Here is a 19,268-nt window from a genome sequence, read left to right as displayed (position 1 = left end):
ATCTGCCTTCCAGCTTTCTTCTAATTAAATATGACTTCCACTCATTAATGTTACCTTCTGGCCTTCCGTTTATTAAAACTACACTATTGTATATCTACCCTGCAGTCTCCCCTTCAATAAATCTGCCTCCTAGCCTTCCCTTCATTAAATCTACCCTCCAGGCTCCCCTTAATTATTTCTGCCTCCCAGCCTTCCTTTCATTAATTCTGCCCACCAGCCTTCCCTTTAATAAATCTTCTCTCTAGTCTCCCCTTCATTTAATTTGCCCTCCAGCCTTGCACAGTTGTACAGCATCCTCTCCTGGACTAAAATTGCTTCCTCTGATGTCACTGCACACTGTTAACTTCTCACAATGTGCATTAGAATCTGCAGCAAGTGAGGCACAAGCTCAAGTAACTTGGGAAGCAGAATGGGTGAGATGCACTTTTTACATAAATAAATAAATACTTCCCATTAAATGTTTGGAATAATCACCCTTTAAAAAAATTCATAAAGCATTACCTGATGATCCAACTGAATAGACTCAAATGGGAGCTGCAGCGAAGCCTTGGCATGCTGTTTCTTTTCCTTTTTCTTTTTAACAGTTACTTTTTAACTCACAATCTGCTTTTAATTTCTCCATCACATAGCAATTCCCTCAAGCGTCTTTTTTTTTTTTTTTGCAGCCCCTTGCTTTGGTTTATTTACACAGTTTATAAGAAACACATTACATTTTTCTCATTTGTGACATATTAGCTACATTCTTTCCCTGCAGTGATGAGAAACTTCTGAGCCTTATTCCCCCTTCTCCCTCCCAGCTCCAAGCCATCCTCCTTCCCCCTGCAGCCTGTGCAGCACCTCCCTAGCAATTTGTAGTCCCTGAGCCCCCTTGGATCCAATAGAGTCTAATGGATCTGCTGTTCTGCCAGAACTACATCTCCCATAATCCCCTGGGCTCCAGGCATCTCCCTGTGCATGTCTATTGGCCTGCTGTCCTGAGGAATGATGTCATGATAAGAAAAGCAGGGAGAACTCCAGTGCCTTTTATTGTGCATGGAGCCTGTGCAGAGAAAGCCTGCTGCTGCCTGCATCCATCCCCAGCCAACTGATGAGCTGCTGACTACAGCTGCACACACCCCATTTTATTGTATGCTCCTTCTCAAGGTAAGCCATTATATTTTATTTTTCATTATAGGATCAGTGCAAAGTTGTCCTGTAAATCTGCTGTGCTCACATCCTTGCCAAGGCATAAGGACTGGCCACTGGGATGCTTGGCAACTTAAAAGCAGTCAGCTGGCTGGTCCCTCTGCAATGCTGTGTGTATATATTTTATAATACAGGGTACCTGATCGCATATTGCTGGCTGCGGAATCAAACCCCAGGCAGCTGGGAATCCTCAGAAGCTTCAACATCTGGATATCCTGAGGCTCCTACACCTAAATCTGCAGCCAACGCGCTTTATGGCCGGCCGATGCAGCCATTGGGTCCATGATTGATAATCAATATCATATAATAACAATCAAAATAATAATAATATTCATCAAATATATCAGAGGGTGATGGTGGATTGGAGGGGCCAATCAAATCTGTCCCTGGCTTGTTATTAAAACAATGTTGCAATTTTATTTTTGTATTTTTTTTTTGTTTGTTTTATTATTATCATCATCATCATCATTATTATTTATAAATAACCCAACACGCGGGAAGGTGTCGGTGCATCGTAGGTTCCAACCATACCTGTAAATTGACGTCCCTGGTTTTGTACATTGGCCAACTTTGCATTATTTTTTTATATTGCAATTATTATACCCTCTCCTGTATCACTGTCTGTATTAGAATGTCATTTGCAACCCCTATTTAATGTACAGCGCTGCGTAATATGTTGGCGCTATATAAAGCCTGTTTAATAATAATAATAAATAATAATATTTAATTATTATTATTGATAATATAGCAACATATAAACGGATAAAGCAAAAAAAAACAAATAAAGGGTTTGGATTGACCTTTATAACATGGGGGAACCCTTGAAATAAGTTTCAGGTCTTGAAGAACGCCTTCTATAATAACTAGTAATAAATAATATCTATATTACCTTATATTATTCTATAATATATTAGTATGGTGGTCAGTGTTATTATTATATATTTTTATAGCACCAACATATTACGTAGTGCTGTACAATAAATAGGGGTGCAAGTGACAGACAGGTACAAACAGCGACACAGGAGGAGGAGAGGGCTCTGCCTTAAAGAGCTTACAATCTAAGAGATTGGCCATTGGGAAAAATGTCATCCTTACAGATAATCAGTAAGATTATTGGTGTCACTTAAACTGAGCTGAGAGGCACAAATTGGCCATTTCTCAAGGAACCCCCAGCAACCTCTGGAGGAAACTTGGTTGACAATCACTGCTTTAGGTTGATTGTAGTTTCTGACCATCCCTGAAAGTTTTTGTCCATGCATTCCCATCACAATCAGTTTTTACCAATATTACACATTTTTACCAATTTCCCACTAATATCATTACTATCATCAATATTGGGGAATCATTATGCTTTGATTATAATGATGACAATGTAATCTATAGGAACCTTGGCTGTACCCAAAACTTTTTTTTGTCCCTGATTCCGTGATCACCTTACAGTAATTTTATTGAAGCAATGTTACAATATTTTTTGATGTTTGTTGTTATTGTTGCTGTTATTATATGATTTACTTTGAAGAAGATTTATAACAATAATAATATATAAGTAGTGTAAGTTTGTATCTGTCCTTTTCAGTGCCTGGTTCTGCATATTGCTCATTTTACCATTATTTTTTTGATATTACAATCACAGTATTTTTTTACCATTATTATCCTTGAGAAGTTTGTTACATTAAATGACATTACTTTTCTAATAAAATAGATAAAATAGCCATGATTTATTAAAGGTCAATAAAGAGAAAATAGACTATCATGGGTGATCCATGGAATGGATGTGGCCCTGGATTGATGGACTGGTCCTAAAAATTATTTGCTATTAGCTAAATGATACCAATCCTGAACCAGATCCATTGCAGATTTGTATGATCACCCAGGTTCTCCTATGACAGTTTTGTTCAGTCTTGGAGAGCTTTATTAAGTTGGTTAAACAAAAGACAAAGTAGCCGGCACTCCAACGCACAGGACACCATGTTTGAAAGCCAGCGTTTTGGGGCCGTGTAGGGTCCCTACCTCAAGATAACATAGTGCCGATGCTTTGATAAATCAGGCCCAATGGTGGAGGATACACTTTCATCAGTAAAGCTGGGTGATCCAGCAAACCTGCAATAGATCTGGTCCAGGATTAAAAACATTTGCTAACAAATATCAAATGACTTTTAAGAAATCTATTCCAGGCTTGCTGGATCGCCCAGCTTCACTGATGAAAGTGTAATCCTTCCAGCCTTGGAGAGCTTTAATAAATCAGACCCCTAATTCGGTATAAAGCTCCCAACTGTCTCTTTTCTAAAAAACAAACGCCTGCCCCGTTTCTTACTCATTTTTTCTTTTATATATAGATGTCTATGAAATTGTCCTGTTATCAAAAGTGTTAACCTGTGCTAAACCTTTCATCCATTTAATTGCATTTGTTTTCTTTTTTGATAAACAGTCTAAAGGTAAAGCTGTGTGGGAGGGAAAACACTTGTGGCTTCATCCAATCAGATTTTGTTTATTTATGTTTTATGTAGGGGGTGTGACAGGGGGTGTGTCCTTTGCCTTTATACATTGTGCTAAAAGGTGCTTTGCTTTTTTATCTGATATGCTCATGCCATGGCAGTGTAATATGTGGCAGCCCTCCTAGAAGGTAATGGTATGAAGCTTTTGGATTGTAGATATTGATCCTGGAAATCATTGGCATGTATTTTATTTGAAATGATGATATCAGCCATGATGATGACTATACTTTTTATATAAGATGTGGCAGATTGTAGCCTTTCTTGTCCTTTTTAACAGTGGGAAACCCTTGAAATAACTTTCAGGTCTTCAGGGAACCCCGGCTATAAATACTATTCCCAAAGATCACAGTATATTAGTGTGGTGGTCAGTGGGAAGAATTACTCGTACATTGCTGGCCTTTGGGATGAATGTCATCGATATAGATAGCCAAAAAGATCATTGGTGTCACCTAAAGTGACCTGACCCCAGCAATCTCTGGAGGAACCCCAGTTGAGGACGACCCGGAAGTTATTCCAAGGGTTCCCCATGTTAAAAAAGTTGGGAAAGACTGTTCTAGTATATAACACATGGATATTGGTCACATGTGGTTCTGTGCGCTGTGCTTGTTGGGTCCAATACAACCAAATCATCTGCAAAGGATCCATAGAAATAACTGACTACTAATAAATGATACATAAAGCAATCCATTGGTGAGAATATTGATCACACTGTATGGAGATTTCTTTCTTCCTGTTACATGCTCATCCTTCATCTCTGATATTTAGGCAGAGTTCAGGTCCTGTGTGGCCCCTCTGACTTTATCTGCCTGGAAATGATACCGTTTTATTATTATTGCTATGATATCCCCTGCAAAGGACCTTTCATATATATTCCAAATGCATTGTAATGCTTTAAAGCTGTGGCTTGCAATTGATTTGCAGAAACACTTTTTATGCCGTAGAGATTTGCCCTTGGTTTTCTTTTGTAGCCTTGATTGGCATCACAATAAATACTTTGATTTGATTTAATGAAAGGACTGCATTAGGGAGAGTTTGTATCTAAATGTAACAGCCAGGTTCACAAATTCAACTATTTCTATGAAAAAAATAGGGGAAATGTGGTCACTGTTTTTAAAGTTGCTGTTAGGGGAGGTTGGCACAGACATCGCCTTGTGCCAGTGATTGGCAATAATCTTGTAGCAAGGTGGGCACAGCCCATTTGGGTGTGAGATCGGCTAATTTGCATATCAGTATTGGAGAAATGGATTGGATTTATTTTTTAAGAGAACCTGTCCTACAGCAAGGGAACCAGTACATATCCTGCACAAGAGATACCATCACACATAGTTCAGATTTAAATTTTTTTTTAGGACTTTAAGTATTCATCGCACAATGCAATGCACACACCTATCAGGCCACCGAGACACACTTATTGCATTCTGGGATGAATGGAGAGCTGCTTTGATGAGAACACATTGAGATATACTCACTGTACATGTCTGAGGTTCCATATTGGGGAGGAATTTTTGGCACACCATTGGTACATACCAACAACTTCCCACCTGATATGTAATTTTTTAGCCTGGCTAGTTCAAATTTGACATGGTTATTCTGGCAATCAGATATGGAGCAGAACTCCTCAGCTTTTACCAGTTTAATAGCCAAATGCATTTAACTCAATCCCGTTGGGCCTGGACTGTGATTTGGAGGGACTGTCTCTCTTCATACCCCCAACTGTCTTTGATTTGGAGAGACTGTCCCTCTTCATACCCCCAACTGTCTCTGATTTGGAGGGACTGTCCCTCTTCATACCGAGGGACTGTCCTTATTCATACCCCCCAACTGTCTCTGATTTGGAGGGACTGTCCCTCTTCATACCCCCCAACTGTCTCTGATTTGGAGGGACTGTCCCTCTTCAAGACCCAATTCTCACTGTCCGATTGTCCTCCTCAGTTGTCCTTCTTTAGATATATACACTGTTATATAAAATGTATTGTGGAACTTGTGGAACAAAATCATATTTTGCAGTAACCCTTTATCTCGCCTCTAAATTATTCAATTTGTTATTGGGAGCAGAGAATATAAAAGAAATAGTTATAAAAAAATTAAAGTTTTGGTTTAACCATTCACTTTTTGCGTATTTATGTGAGTGTGCCAAGGTCAATTAACTACATGCTATGAATAAAAAGTGTCCCTCTTCCCGATCTCCAGATGGACTATTCTGTTTCTTCACACCGTCTTGTCTTTTTTATCCTGACATTATGTCACAATGACACATAAAGGCATCAGATATCAGCTCTGAGGACTTCTACGGCAACGTGTCCTTGGAATACTTCTCGGCATCTCCATGAGATGTACTTACACTTTTTCAATATTTTGGATGTGATAAAGGGAAGCAACTTTATAAATTGTGTTTATTTTGTGATTTTTGCAAAGGTTTTTAAAGTGTAAGACATTTAAATGGCCTACTAAAGTGAAAGAACAGTAAACACAGCTGTGTTCATTACCAAGCCGTTGTCTACGGAATGCTAACAGTGCAGCTTTCCATTTGTTTGCAGAATTATTTCCTTCTCGTATTTACATAGCATTGACTTATTCCAAACTGCTCTGAACAGAGGAAACCACGTCAGTTTTTGACCCAGGGGAGCTTATAGTCTAATGTCCCCATCATACCTAATGTATTCAAATGCCAGTTAAAGAGAACCTGTCAATAATTAAGATATCTAAAGTCAAACCCATTTTCTTACGATATGGCCTTAACTTGATGGAACAATTGAATATAGCCCGTTCCATAGCACAGCTCCATCCTTCCTTTCATCATATTGTCTTCTCGTCTTTTGCTAATGTCAAATTGCTGCATGACCAGGTCCAGCTCCTCCACCCCTACCCTGACCACCCTACATAACCGTTTATGTAGCTGACGTTTACCTAGTATGAGGCCCAGAAGTTTCTGATGGCAGTCCTGCTAGGAGGAGTAATGGTGAATACTATAGATCAGTGTTTCTCATCCAAGGTTCCTGTAGAGCAGGGGTTCTTAACTTTCTGATGACTCCAGACGATGGATTATCCAATGTGGTCCCATACCCTCTTTACTTGTCTGTCGAAATAATCATCACCATTCCTTATATTAGTTGCCAGTATGACTTCCAAATACATCAACAGCTTGAATTTACTGTACTTTAGATATGGAGAACTAGGAAAAGAACATGAAATAAAATCCTAAGCATTGATAACTTTATCGTATTTATTTACAAAAAGCAAAATGAAAAAATTAAAAATGACAAATATACAAACAGCTACAACTATTTTACAATATAACTTCATTATATTGTACATATAACTGATTCAACTGTTTCAGATTATAAACCAATAATTTTACTTCTTACAGTTGAGTATTACACTGTTTATTACACTGTTGTATTATATGTATGTTGAATATTATGTTAGTGCAAAAAGCACCATGTATACAGCGGTAGTCAAATACAGAATGAATGGCGGCTCACAGTTGCTGTCTTTATATACAATGCAAAACGCGCTTCTAGAATCTTTGAGATACGTACATTGCCAACAAACGAGTAAATAAATGCTTGTTCAGTAAATATACATTCATTAAATTTAAATAATACAATTAAAACATATTACACTTACATTTAAAATGAAAGTTGTAGTAAATACACACGTGTATAATTAAATACAAGTATTTGCAGAAAATGTTGAATGTTCTTGAAGATTTTATCGCGTTCTATTCACGTACTACCCAGTACTACCAGTACCTAGAGATTGAGCCCCATACCCCCAGCGTTTGGTACCCATTCCCCCGGTTTAAGACCCCCTGCTCTAGAGGTTGTTAGGGGTCCTTGAGCAATGAGCAGTTTGTGCTTCTCAGGTCAGATTAAGTGAATCCCATGATCTTTTTGGCTATCTGTAAGGGTGACATTCGTCCCAATTGCCAGCAACGTAAAAAAGAATTCTTCCCATTGATCACCATGCTAATATTCTGTGAGCTGTAGATATAGTATTTATAGAAGGGATTCCCTGAAAGTCATTTTAGCGGTTCCCCCATGTTATAAAGGTCAAGAAAATCTGCTATAGAGTGTCAGCTCTGAATATGTAGGTGCCACTGAAATCACATCCAAGATGGCAGCACCTACCAACAGTCTACTGGCTTTTGGATATCTACAGAAGGAATGTCCTTCATCCACCATGTTCTTCTTTTAACTTCTCCCTTCCTTATTTTACTCTCTTTCACAATCTTATCCAGACAAATTTCTCATTATTTGTTAGAAACATTGCCATCTTCTCTTCAATTAAGTATTAATAGAGCCAATATAAGTCTGCAAGGGCTAATAAAATATATATTCCAAGAGATGCAATTACTTTGTTTCCTGGAGAACGTAATACAGCAAGTTCCTTACAGTGCTGGCTACTTGTCTAGAGGACCAGATTCTTGGATTTGTGATTTGTGCTGAATGAGAGGATCAGTCTGCATGCTTTACAGCACTGAATTTTTGATCAGCAATCAAGGCCTTTAGGTCCAGTTTATTTATTTGCTCCCGCCATAGACATTTATTGCTGTGAAGTAGGGTGCCGACCACATGAAAGGAATTGTGCACACTTCTTACCATCACGCCACAACACATGGAGAAGAAAAAAAATCTGCTTTGAACTCCAAAAGTTCATTGGTAGATCCCTGGTTGGAATTCATTGCAGTGGCTGATCATTAGCATTAGACTTGTTGAAATAAATTCCCTTTGGGCCTGATTTATCAAAGACTGGAGAAGATAGACTATCATGGGAGAACCTAAGTTATCCATCAAACCTAGAATGGATTTCTTGAAAATCATTTCCTATCAGTTGTCAAATGTTTTTAATACTGGGCCAAATCTATTCCAGGTTTGCTGGATCACCCACATTCTCCTATGAGACTCTATCTTCTCCAGTCTTTGAGAACTTTAATAAATCAGGCCCAATGTGTCAGTACTGACATTGTTACTTGGACTGTAAAATTGGTGACCACTTACTTAGGAAGTGCTCTTACCCACAGCTGTACTATCACATAATATGCTAGCAATCTATATCCATACCCTCAATCCAGACCGGCTGCAGGACCATTCTGTGGAGGACGCCCATTTTTTTGGAGGCTACATTTGGGATGAAATGTTACAGGTAACCTGTACTTTTTTAATTCAGAGAATGAGAGGTCTGTAGCAAGTCACAAAATTTCCATGCAGTCTTTAAATAAGACATAGAATAGGAAAGCCACTGCACCCAATCACAGTTTACCTTTTTCTGAGCTGGATCCAGTAAGCTGAAATCAATTTGGCTGCCTTACAAAATAGTCAGAATATTGTCAGCTTTACTGCTCTGTGTCCCCCCCCACCTTGCTGTCAGCGTTGGAGGTAATCTCAGGAATAGGTTTCTCGTCTCCAACAGCAGGGAATATTTTTAATTGGCTGTTTGTGTAGCAGAGCCAGCACATTGCTATTTCATATACTCGCTGAGGCACATATGCCAAGGTGTCTATGTGCTGGAGCACACAGGGGTCCCTAAGAAGTGCCAGGTCCTTTGGCCCTGCATAATTTAGGTCTGTCAAAGGCTGTGTGCAAAGCGACAGGAAAGTGCAGAAAGCAGGAATGCACAGTGACTAAAAATAAAGCGGTCAAAGTTTTAGTGCCCTCCACTTTGGATAATAGAAGATCAGGCAGGTCGTTATTGCAGAAAGGAACAGGCGATATCCCTTCTGCAGTAATCTATATTACCTGCCTGATGGCTCCAGGGAACTGTCAAAGAAGCTGAGTGGCAGTTGCCAGGGCTTCTTTTGCGTGAGCTGATAATGAATGAACTCCTATACACATGCGTGATAGTTACATCATCCCAGCATGGTCAATCAAGTTGGCATCAGAAAAGAAGGAAGATTGATGCCAACTGATGGAACAGATATAGGTGAGTAGCACGGGTTTAGTTTTCCTTATTCGGACCCCTGGAGGCTGTGAATGAGTGCAAGTAAAGCCCTATGGTGCAGTCATGTGTAATTGGGACCACTTGGCTAATGCCCACTAACCGCTTATTACAAGGAGGCAGCTATGGTCGTCACTGATTTGTGGTCAACATGGTGTTAGCCATCCAAGAGTCACCAGTTTGGACTATAGAGCTTCTGTACATGGAAGTAGATTTTTCTGTGTTTCAGATGTGTGTCATACTCATTGCAGCAGATTTCCATTGGCTTCAAAGGCTGCTTTCAACATGCCTTTGCATTATGTTTCTTTGAAAGAAACATATCCTATTGTGGTGCATTTGGATTGCAAACAAAGCTGGCTGAGTGCAGTGTTTTTATGTGAAATGATGCATTTTAATGTAAATGTTTAAACTAAAAAAATGGCCATGACATGAAAGCCCAGCTATGTGACTCTCTACGGCCGCCATATTGGCCCCCTAATGAAATTTACTGCTCAACACCCATAGTGTAATGAAATTCATTGACTCAGTGACTTATGCAGAGGGTGAGGATGCTCATACAAATGGTCCTGTGACATATGAGCAAGAACAAGGATTATACAAAGCTCTTTTGGTCATAGGCTGCTTCCTTGTTCATCGCTACCTGCAAGAATTTTTTTTATAACTAAGCAGATGTAATGTAATGGGAAGCCATCAACGTGCTCATGCCTTCTCTTAAACAAGGGCAAAGTCACCTCTTTGACTTCTCCAATCACCGCTCCCATACCGCTGTCTAGCAAATATATTATCTTTAGTAAAATAGGATTTCTGATTGGCTGACTACCTTATTGAATTACATAGAACTGGAACAGTTTGCATTGTGTGTGGGCACATAAGTGGCCCTCAAAAAAAGAAAATGAGATTTCACTACTTGTGTAGGTAGACACTAACAAAAAAAAGTTGCTAGGTGCGTGGGCAGACGCAGGACACAAAAGTTTCCTATGACCAGTAATAGTATGTGTCATGCTGATGTAGTTTATAAAGCACAGAACGGAGTGCTAATACATTGGGTTTGATTTAATAAAGGAATATAGGCTGTTCACTTAACAATGGGAAATATCTTCTTGCAAGGGATATGCCACTTACATTGGTAAATGAGAAAACTCTGCTGCCTTCAATCATCCAATGATGTGCAAGGAAAATCCTCCTTTTTTTAAATTTCCTTATAACTTTTTGCAAAGTGAATTATCTCCACATTCACTAAACTAAGTGAATTATGCATTGGAAGGCCTAAATTCCTATTGTAAATGACCTCTATTGGCCTACAATGTCTACCTAAACTCCATCCACACAGCTACATACATACTTGATAGAGGTAAGTTAACTGTTTTGGGCTGAGATGGGCTATATGGCTCCATGGCCTAATGATGAACTTAAAGCAAACCCTCCCAAAGGATTTCAGAATTCCAGAAATATATGCCTTCCATCCCTCCCCCAACATTCACAGCACAGCCGGGAGGATAATGGCATTGAACACAATGGTGTCATCGTTCCCAATCCCTCACCCAAGCCTACCCAATGAACAGTAAAAAAAGCAGCAGATTGACAAGGTCTTCCCCCTTCTATCATCCTGTTTTCTGTCTGTATGTTTACATACTGCACACTATATACAGCTCCTATTTTAGGATGCCTCCCTTCTGCCCCTGGAACTCTGAAATATTAATAAAGGCCAGTGTTGGCTTTGGGGCTGTGCCAAACATTTACCCAAACCTGCATCTACCATTGTGCAATTGGTTGCTCCTGCTGGCTTCCTTCATCAATACAAAACACACAAGGTGTGGAAAGGTAATGTGGTGGTGGAGCACGTATTTAACATATTTGGAAGCACAAACTGTCCTTGCTTTTGTTTTGACCCTGAAAGGACAGACCCCATACCAACCAAATGTCCTGATTTCCATGTAAATGCCCCAGAATTTAGGCCAGAATTTAGGCCAAGGGCCAAGGTTATAGGGTCCAGGGGGTAATGTACCAAACATCCGTTCCTGAACCTGATGCTAGTATCCGACCACAGGAGAGTTGGGAAAACCTGTCCGGTCATTGGATGGTAATGGTACGTGATTAGAGCCACGGGAAGCCAAGGAGCCAAGGAAAGGCTTTGAGGTTGTGGGGGCAAAAGGGTGGAAGGGTTTGCAGAGTAGTTCAAGGGGTCTGATCTGAGGTCTCAAAAGGAGTCTAAAGTGGGACTGATCTGGGTGTGAATGAAAAGGCAGGACTGATATAGGGTCTAAATGTTAAAGCATAATTTAACCCTATTAATACTTACTCGTCCTCGTTCCGTCACGGCACCCCCATCTTCATCCTTCTTCTCCATCTCAGTCTTCTCTTCTTTGTCCATCTTTGGCCAGGCCAATATGACGTTACTCCTGCTCAGGAGTTCATTCATTCCAAGCAACCAAATGGGAAGTCCCCAAATGAAAAAGCATGCAAATCCAAGACCAATCAGGCAGGTAAGAATGCTTTTTGGGTTTGGGACATCAGCTGTCCTTTTCTGCATTAAAGCCCTGCCTGACTGCCAGTTTTTAAACCAGGCTGAATTAAGGTCCGGACACAAAGGGGCTGATCCGAACTCTTAATGTTTATGGGGACCTATTTTTTTCACCAGGACCATTTTTTCCACTGATCCTGGGGAATTTTTCCTTCCCCTAAACTTCCTTTTCCTACCTTGTATGTTTCCCAGTGACAATTACCATGTGGCCCTTTCCTCTCATTGACCACCAGCACCGATACATTTTATTTTTGTTTTGTGGTCGCCAACAGCATTTTCTTTCCTTTACTGACACCCACATCAGGGCATTTTCCCAGCAATCTAAGAGGCAATCTAAGAGGCAATCTGCCTGCTTGCAATTATTTATTTTTAGGTTTAGTTTCTTCTAAAAGGCTGAAGTTGGGAGTTGTGCAGGGCTGTTTTAATACAATAGCAAAAACATGCAGGATCAAGCATGCCAAAAGGTGAAAGTATCAAAAATATAACTTTCTGTAAACTGCGATAAACAGCAGAATGCACTGAAAAAACACTATACTGTCATTTTTAACAAACTCTGCTTTGTACATATATATTGTGTTGGAGAGCCCCTCCATCCAATGCCTTCCTAACGGATTTATGAGTCGAATTTGTTCTAGAAAAAGGTTTTATGGAGTATAATACAAACATCTCCTGGCAGTGCCTCTCCATGAAACATTCCGAAGTAAACAGTATTGCACATTTGGCCGAGCTCTGAGTATTTCCTCAGACGGCCTACGAAATCTGCAACTACTTAACCCCTCAAGGCTGTATTGTCAAGTAATCTAAGTCGGTCTGGCCATATGGTGGGAGGTATTTAGCCTAATGAACCTTCTATCTCTCTGTTCCAGAACACAAAATAACGTTCCATTGAGATTTCAACATAAACACTGTTTCGGAATTTTGCATTAATGTAGATAGTTTGCTTGCTTAGGTAAGTAAAAGCTGTGGTGCAAAATCAAAATTAATCTCACAGACAAATGTTTTTGGTACCGGTTTGGGCCTTTGATGTCATCCTGGACTTAAAGGACAAGAACACATAACACTTCATGTAAATAGGTCATCAAAGTTTTAACCAAAGGGTCTCGTTTCCATGCAAACTCAGGGGAGTTCCTGACTTTGCATTGAAAAGTCAAATTAAAAACAAATGTTGATAATTTTGTCTAGGTATATTATGCCTATTATATTTGATTATTAATATATGTCCCACATGGAACAAACCATATTAAATACAATTTCATCATGTTCCTCAAATCAAATGAGCAATCTTTATTTTTCTCTTGGCAACTCAAACCAAACTGCAAGAGGCAGCAATAGGTACAAACCAATGCACCCACAGAAATTGCAGGGGTGATAGTTATTTATCTTATTGGAGAGGACAGTCAAGATGGAGAGGGTAATGCTGGAGGAAGAAGCCAGGATGGAGAGGGTATTAATGAAGGAGCCAGCCAAGATGAAAGGGGTAATGATGAGGGGGCCAACAAAAATGGATAAGGTAATAATGAGGAAGCCAGTCGGTATCGGAGAGGGTAATGCTGAAGGAGGAGGCTATGATGTAGAGCAGGGGTGTCAAACTCAAATACACAGAGGGCCAAAAATAAAAACTTAGACCAAGTCGCTGGCCAAACTTGAAATTTATTGAAAAAACAATCGCTATAAGAAGAAACAACACATGAGAAGAACATGCAGTAATTTATTTGGATCAATCCACTGCATATTACTTCATGCTCTTCTCATGTTCTTCTCTTCTCATCCCTGTTTCTTTTTAATGAGATTATTTGTTTTACTTTGCCAGAGAATGCAACGTGAAACCAAATAAATTGCTGCATTCATTTGGTTTCACATTGCATTCTCTGGCACAGTAAAACAATTAATTTAGCAATAGCTCTATGATAATTCCTGATAATAATAATCCTGATAATTACTGATTATTGAATTTACCTGTCAGTATAAACTCCGCGGGGTCCACGCATAGGTTACTGTTCAATAGACACGAGTGGTGCCGCTTCTACAATTCCCGGCATCACTTGCGTCTATAAAATGGGGGGCCACACATAGGCAGAGAGGCCGCTGGTCTGGAGACGTGAGTGATGCTGGGAATTGTAGTAACGGCATTGTACACGCAGCAACTTAATATGAACAGAAACTTTATATGAATTGCAGCTGGCCCGCTATTACTACGGATTGCAGTAGCGGCGGGCCAGCTGCAGTTCATATTAAGAATTCTTTTGGGGGCCAAAAAGGGCGTCCCGGGCCAGATTTGGCCCACCGGCGAGAGTTTGACACCCCAGATGTAAAGGGTAATGCTGGGGGAGGCAGATGAGATGGAAAGGATAATGATGATGGAACTAGCCAAGATGGACAGGGTAATGATGTGGGAGTTAGTCAGGATAGAGAGGGTAAAGCTGGAAGAGGCAGCCCTGATGGAGGGGGTAATAATGATGAAGCCACCTGGGATAGAGAGAATAATGCTGAAGGAGACAGCCAGGATAGAGAGGGTAATGCTGGAGGAGGTAAGCTGGATGCAGAAGTTTCATTCTGGAGCAGGACACCCATATAGATTACAGAATTATTACAGAGGAAGTCATTCCAGATACTCGCAGCACCCTGGCCACTTTTTTTGCAGTAAACTGTTTACTAATGTCAATGCAGGAAATGGCAACAACAGTGGCTGGAGGGAGGCAGAGAAGAGCACTGTCTTCCCCTCCTGGACCCACTCATATTCCTGTAACAACAAGCAATCAAGGGCCAGCCATTCCGACCTTTCTTTGCAGCTAGATCTAAGAAAAAATGGCTGCAGGCATGGTGGAAAATGTTACTTGTGATGTGACAAAAGCTTGGTGAGCCCTATTGGCATTCAGGCCAGAGTTTGAGGACCCCTAATGTAAATACTAAAGTGTGCATAGTGTGGGCACAACTTCACTATAAGTTTATTACAATCTGGCCAGGATGGATGGAACATATCAGCATTTTTGTACCCCAGAAGTTCTTTTATCAAGCCTCTCAGGCTTGTACTATTAAGGCAACAGATGTCTCAATATTGTTATTGGGTTTGTTCATATATTAGGCTGAAAGCCCATTAGTATTTAGTAAATTGCAATAAAATGGCAGGTGTTGCTGAAAAGTTGTAGTGTGTTTTTGATTGGGAAGTTGTGGAAGACTTGATGATTTAAACATTTGGTTGATATGCTTAGAAATGCCAAAAATGCAGAGAAACCATTATGGTCTCCGAAAATAAAAAGACAGTTATGATGACAATATATCCTAAATATGTGCATTCTTAATGCCTAAATGCGTAGTATCGCCATAATTTCAATGCAGCGGCGGACCAGCTGCAATTCATATTTAGGCTTCCTTTGGGGGCCAAAAAACCAATGTTGCGGGCCAGATTTGACCCCCCTGCCTTAGAGGATATCATCATTTGGCTGCATCTGGGAAAATGTGTTTCCTCAATCTCCTCCCTGCATAAATCAAACTGCCACTTTGTAACTTTTATCAGCATCCATTATTTGGAGACATAGCCAAGAGCTGCCCAGGCACCATGATTTATGTGACCATGCCATGTCTGGACCATCATCTTGTTCCAAGAAGTAGGTACAGAACCTGGATGGTAGTTAGAGGCACTCTGATTCTGGTTGGGTTGGTTGAGAAATTTGGAAATTCGGAGTCAGAATTGGTATATTGGTCAATACCAGTATTGTAGGGCTCATTCAATCCAGTTGCCAGACTGCTGTATCTGTCAATGACAGATATAATATGGTATAGCCAATCTAACTGCCAAACCATGACATAATCAAATGAGAGCTGCCATTGTTGGTGGTCCATCTGTCAATGACAGGTATCATAGGGCGCAGCCTATCGAGCTGCTAGAAGATGACGTACTCAAACGACAGCTGTTATCATTTGGTGGTCCACCTGCCAATGACAGGTATAGTAATGTCAAAACAAACTTGGATTGTTCCAATTGTAAGTCCCAACATGAGTTTGGGATAGCTCTGATCTGAGTCAGATTTGACTCCCATTGGAGCCATCCAACCACCAATAATGGTAGCTGAAAAAACATGGTTGCATCCTTCTGTAGATAAAAGTAGATGATGGCTTTGTCAGGGAGAGGACAGTGATCTTCTACCAATTTAATATCTGATGACAGGTCTACATTCAAGCTTCGTACGCTCTCCAGATAATTGCTACCCAAGATGCTTGTCTTATGCGAAAATCTAACGTGTATAGTGGCCCTCCGACATCATTCATCAACCCAGCTTGGTGGTAACGACTATAGAAGAGAGTGTGCCACTCGCCCCTACCCTCTCCATAGAACAGAATGGCACTGCGTGTACAGTGCCTATTCATTCTCTTGTCACTGGAAAAGATTGTTCCTATCTCCACAGGGTTTAGTCAATAAGAAAGGCACTAATACTTCTGCCAAAAAAGTTCCCATGGTTATAGAGACTTAAATCCTACATCCCATATGTGTAGTACACCACCCACTTTGTCGCGCTGGTCCTCACTGCTGTCCTAGGAATAGTTTTCCTCCGCACCTACAATTGCTTGACCAAAGCATTTTCCTTACTGTGAGTGTGTAAATAATTAAAGCAGATACAATCACATCCCTGAGCATTCCGCCATTGGTGTTCACATAAGCACACGGAGAGCTCTGTGTAAGCTGGAAAGGACAAATAACATTGCTGAATTGATTAAGTCAATTCATCAGGCTGCCTGAACGCTAGCATTGATTTGTGCAGTGTTTAGTAAGGCGTCGCTTGTAATGCAGGCTTAAAAGGAAAGTCAACCTTCCCGATGTATCAACATTAGGCAGTGCATGCTCATACATTAAAAATATTTAGCCACCCTGGCATCTCGAATTGTTCTGCTGCCACATTGTGTTGTTTGGGTTGCCATTGCCAAGGGTTCTGTGCAGAAAATGCTGGGAACCCTTGGTGATGCATACAGATAGGTCTTAAAGGGGATTTACAATGAAAAAGCACAATTGATTCTAGTTATATATGCATTAGAAAATTATACAATGTATTTCTATACAGAGATAGTTTAACTAGTTGACTTTGTATTAGCTTATTGTAATCCTTTCCACATCAGCATTTAGCCTGGGGGAGGGCGATACTTTGAGCCAATCAAGTTCTATGGATTTGCTTAGTGTTGTGTGTATATAATTATTTGTGTGTTTTGTAACTGTTTACAAGTTTCTCGTGAACTTCTTAGTGCCCAGAACCTCATTTTTTACAGGATGTAATATAGATTCTGCTCTGGTAAAATGGCTTTGCCTATTAGCTAAAGTTTCTGACACCAAGGCACTGCCAAATCTTTTGGGGCGAGTCCTACACAGTTTGTTGCAAGAAATGTGGCCCCTTTTGGATCCAAGGTCTAGAACAGGGGTGGCAAACTCTGGCCCGTGGGCCAAATCTGGCCCTCAAGGTCTTTTTTTTTGGCCTCCCAAAGAATTCCGAAAATTAACTACATCTGTGACCGCCCACCTGCCAGCCTGCGTTACTATATCACATCATCATTTTCTTTACATGCAATACATAGACATTATTCCTTTACACAAGCCTAGGCAATGATCACATGGTGCCTGAGTTGTGTTTGTTTCAATCCGTTAGAGACTGCAGAGTGTATTATTTAGTGTCAGACAAACTTGTGATGTGAAAGGATGAACAAGCCTGCATAAATATATAGAAATTGGTCTTTTTAACCCTAAAGTGTGTGTAGAGGGGTTTGTTTTTGTTAAGTTGTAGATGAAGTAGTAAACTTCCTCAATTTTTTCAAGTTTGGCCCCAGACATGGTCTAAGTTTTTAATTTCAGCCCTCTGTGTATTTGAGTTTGACACCCCTGGTCTGGAAGAACACTGGAGCTCCTTTGATGACATCCCAGGGACAATAAAAAGGGTTTACAGAATAAAATCACATTATCTCCTTATCCTATGACATCTTTATCATGTCATAGCTGAGCAGATCTGAACCAAAATAAACCTTATATTGTCTAATGTTTTGGTCGGTATTAAATAAGGAGTTAGCAATACTATATTTTCCAGGGTGTCAATATGTTTGGGTGCAGCTGCACCCTATGACCAAATGTTCGGGGAGATTTGACCATCACACTTATATGAAATTAGTGGACATTCCATTCCAAAATCATGATTGCAAATGTGTAGGTGGCTTTACCAGCCTTCAAGAAGACTTTCCACAAAATTTTGGATGGTGTCTGTGGGAATGTGTGCCCATTTATCACATTAGGTGAGATGTTCTGGCTCGCACGTAGTGTTTTAATTCATCCCAAAAGTCTTCAGTAGGGTTGAGGCCAGGGCCCTGTGCGGGACACTTGATGTCTTCCATTCCAAATTATGGAGCTGGCTTTGGGCACAGTCAAGCCGGAAAAGCAAAGATCCTTCCCCAAGTCGTTACCATGAAGTTGAAGGAGCACAAATATCTTTATATTCTGTAGCATTATACTTCAATTAATACTTCTGGACTCAGTCATTTGGAGAGGTGTCCTTATACTCTTGCCAAATAGTGGCCATAGAGGATACCATCAGTTTCCCATTCCAAAACCAGGATTGTGAATGTGAAGGTGGCTCTACTGGCCTTCATAAAGACTTTTCAGAAGATTTTTCATGGTGTCTGTGGGAAGTTGGGCCCATTCAACCAAAATAAAATGGGAGGTGGGGTTCTGGATCACAATTAGTGTTCTAATTCATGCCAAAGGTCCACATTAAAGCTTCATACACTCTCCAGATAATTGCTACCCAAAGGTTGTCTTGGGCAAAAATCTAACGTGTAGGCCAGGGTTTTGTGCAGTACACTTGACTTCCTCCATTCCAAACTAATTAAACTGGGTTTTTATGAAGCTGGCTTTGGGCACAGTAATGTGGAAACAGGAGAGACTCTTCCCCAAACTGTCACCACAAGGTTTGAAGAGCACAAGTGTCTTTATATGCTGTAGTTAACTATATGTATGTAGTTAACTATAAGTATTAACCCTTTACGGTAATAGCTGAACTCAGTCATTTGGAGCAGTGTCCTCAAATAGTGGCCATGCTATGGCCTGGTTTCTCCATCCTGTTGTTGTATGCGTATGAGCTTTGCAAGTTCCAAGAGTCAGC

At 40.3% G+C, this 19,268-nt stretch overlaps 1 protein-coding gene across 1 annotated transcript in view; it reads left to right on the top strand.

Annotated features, from left to right (window-relative positions):
- Window positions 1-994: 994 nt before the first annotated feature.
- The window catches only part of RAB30 (RAB30, member RAS oncogene family), a 96,166-nt gene continuing 77,892 nt past the window's right edge, over window positions 995-19,268 (top strand). The window contains exon 1 of the mRNA XM_072401547.1: window positions 995-1,143. The gene's annotated coding sequence lies outside the window, so the exon portion shown is untranslated. The remainder of the gene's footprint in view (window positions 1,144-19,268) is intronic.

This window comes from Pyxicephalus adspersus, chromosome 1 (genome assembly GCF_032062135.1).
Source record: "Pyxicephalus adspersus chromosome 1, UCB_Pads_2.0, whole genome shotgun sequence".
NCBI lineage: Eukaryota > Metazoa > Chordata > Amphibia > Anura > Pyxicephalidae > Pyxicephalus > Pyxicephalus adspersus.
This window is presented reverse-complemented; position numbering and strand designations above follow the sequence as displayed.